At 41.1% G+C, this 3,324-nt stretch overlaps 1 non-coding gene across 1 annotated transcript; it reads left to right on the top strand.

The window, feature by feature from the left end:
• The first annotated feature begins 1,483 nt into the window (after nt 1-1,483).
• Nucleotides 1,484-1,587, top strand: LOC112730815 (small nucleolar RNA R71). The gene has a single exon (XR_003166623.1). It is a non-coding gene; the product is annotated as a small nucleolar RNA R71 (small nucleolar RNA).
• The last annotated feature ends 1,737 nt before the right edge of the window (nt 1,588-3,324 follow it).

The following is a 3,324-nucleotide window of genomic DNA, read 5'->3' as shown; positions in this document are numbered from 1 at the left end:
GTCCAAAATGACAAAGTCTGTGGGGAAGTAATAATCTCCCACTTTCACCAGCACATTCTCAACTACCCCTTCAGCTTGCTTCTGAGTTTTGTCAGCCAGTTGTATGATTACATCAGTGGATCTCACCTCATTCAGTTGTAGCCTCTTCATAAGAGTTAGAGGCATCACATTTATGCTAGCTCCTATATCACAGAATCCTCTGTCAATTTTTGTTTCCCCTATGATGCAAGGGATATGAAAACTTCCTGGGTCTGTTTTCTTAGAGACTGTGTCCTTCTTGATGAGGGCACTGCATTCTTTGTTCATTGTTACCGTTTGTCCTCCCTTCAAAACTCTTTTCTTGCTCAACAATTCCTTTAAATACTTGATATGTGTAGGCATTTGATGGAGAATCTCAAGAAAGGGAATATTGATATGGAGAGACTTAAATGTCTCTAAAAACCTTGAATAGGTTTTCCCTTTTTCACCTCCTCCTAACCTCTGAGGAAATGGTGCTTTTGGTTGGTATGTTTCCATCGTGCCTTTTTGCAGTTCCTTGGCTTGCTCAGTTTCACTTTCCTGCTTAGCTTCCTCCACACCTTCCTTCAAGATTTCTGGCTCCTGTTCTGAGGATCTGATTCCTTCTTCTTCTGAGACTTCTTTCAATATGGTGATGGCCTTGCATTCTTCCCATCTCACTCCCTTTTGTTCCCCTTTAGGATTCTTTTCTGTGTCACTAGGGAACACTGCAGTTGATTTGGGGGCCTGTTGAGATAGCTCTCCTACTTGAGACTCCATCCTCTTGAGTTTTTCACCATGGTTTCTTAAGGTAGATCTCACATCATCCCTGAAGCTTTTCAATTCAATTATGTCCTGACCCATGTGTGCCAGCATTCCTTCTATCCTGTTTAATTGATCTTGAAATTGTTGGTTCGGGTTAGGTTGGGTAGGTTGATTATTTTGGCCATGATATGGTGGTTGAGAGTAAGTGTTTTGCGTGGCTTGGTATGATCTTTGGTTGGGGTTTTGGTATGTGGACTTGTTATGTTGGTTTTGCTGGTTTCCCCACCCAAAGTTTGGGTGGTTTTTCCAGCCTGGGTTGTAAGTGTTGGAATGTGGATCATATGGTTGCCTTTGTTGATTTCCTACATAATTGGCCTCTTCCCAATCACCTCCTTCAGTACTTTCTTCCTCTTGATCTTGTGTGTGTATTGCAGCCACTTATTTTGTTTCTAATTTCTTGGTGAGCTCTGCTAGTTGCTTGGCAAACACCTTGTTTTGGGCTAGAATTGTATCAACATGGTTCAGCTCCATGACTCCCTTAGTGTTGTGTCTCTCTGATGCATAGTAGTACTCATTCTCAGCCACTGTCTCAATCACTTCAATGGCTTCTTCCACAGTCTTTTTCCTGTTCAATGAACCTCCTGATGAATGGTCTACAGCCTTCCTTGATTCATAAGACAGTCCATCATAGAAAATATGCAATTGCACCCAGTCATGGAACATGTCTGGTGGGCATTTCCTTGTCAAATCCTTGAATCTCTCCCATGCCTCGTAGAGAGTTTCACCATCTTGTTGTCTAAAAGTTTGAACCTCAGATCGAAGCCTATTGACCTTTTGTGGGGGGTAGAAACGTGCCAGAAACTTGCTTTCCACCTCGTCCCATGTTGTTAGGCTCCCCCTTGGGAATGATTCCAGCCACTTCGCTGCCTTATCCCTAAGTGAAAATGTAACACCCTAACTACCAGAGCTCACACTTCCGGCTGCGCGACTCTGATAGCTCGGACATTACGACGACACTTATACTATTTAATACTAAAATATGAGCCTGTTTAAAACTTTAAACCGCAATGCCGCTCCCAAAAATACTTTCATTCGATAACGTACATCCATAAATACCATTCAACTTACAACAACTCATAAAGAGTACATCCATATATATATATATACATAAATATATATAAATAATATTACAAACATAATACAATACAATTCCTATCCCTCTTACAGATTATATCGAGATAAAGGCGAGGGTACAATAAACCATAACTAAAACAATATAGAGCATCATAACAACAATTAAATAAGCTCTTCGTAACTTCTGCGCCCATATCCTGAAAGGGGAAAAATGTAGGGGGGTGAGAACATCATCCTCGAAAGGGTTCTCAGTAGAGGGTTTTTGGGAATTACTGTAATAGGATACATGAAGATAAACCGTACCAGTGATTAATAACCTTCTTATGCCTCTTTTCAAAAACACGGTTTTCAATAAAAGTAAAGTCAAAAATCTTTACCGAAAGAGGAACCATTCAATTCTCAAAACTCAAAAGCCTTTCAAAACGGTTTATCTATGCGGAACCAAAATAGCCTTTCATAATTTTATTCCAAACCAGAAACACAAAACCGAAATCAACCATCAGTTCATCTCTTTCCAACCACGGCCCTAGGCCCAAACAATCCAACCAACAACCAGTCACCACAAATCCAACAGAGTCCCAGATGCAAACACAGATAGGAAGTTCAAGCACAAACAAACAGTTATTACAAGTAGAACAGTTAGCAATTAATCACATAGGCAAACCAAGTATAATATGCACACCCAACCAATGTCACACAAATGCATATGATGCATGCCTGTCCCTAGTGGCTGATGATATCATCTGTCGGTTATAGAGCCAACCCGACAAGTCCTGGTAGCTAACCATTGAACTGTCCCTCTGTCGTGCATCCCCAACTCGAGTTATACTCATCATAAACTTGATCATAATCATGATCCATATCCATCACCCTCACTGGTGAATATTTATCCATCACCATCACTGGTGAATATTTATGGGGGCGAGCTCATCCGGGTCTTTCACAGTGCCCGGCCACACTTACGACATAGGGTCAACAGAGTATCAAGTCTCGACCCGGAGCACGTGGTGGCTAGCCACTGCTACTATCCAGGGAAACTCGTATCTCAGATAGTGGAAGTGCAACATTCACATTTATCAATGATTCAGCATAAACATGCAATCAATCTCATCCATGGATCAACATCCATCTCAGCCATCCGGCTCACGGTTCATTCTAGAACCAGCCAATATTCATATCATACACAGCCATTCCGGCTCACGGTTCAATCCAGAACCAATCAATATGTATAAACATACACAGCCATTCCGGCTCTCAATAAAACAACACTTCCACATTCAAAATCATCAATTTCATGAAATCGGCATTTAAGCCATAAATCATTTTTTCGACTCATTTCACTTTGAAATCAAGTTTCAACTCTTTTCAGCCTTGGCTTTAAAGATCTCGTTTCTCAAATCATCTCAGGCTCATAAGCCACTTTTACTC

Source organism: Arachis hypogaea, chromosome 12 (assembly GCF_003086295.3).
Source record: "Arachis hypogaea cultivar Tifrunner chromosome 12, arahy.Tifrunner.gnm2.J5K5, whole genome shotgun sequence".
Taxonomy (NCBI): Eukaryota; Viridiplantae; Streptophyta; class Magnoliopsida; order Fabales; family Fabaceae; genus Arachis; species Arachis hypogaea.
The sequence above is the reverse complement of the archived record's forward strand: the minus strand, read 5'-3'. Positions and strand labels throughout refer to the sequence as shown.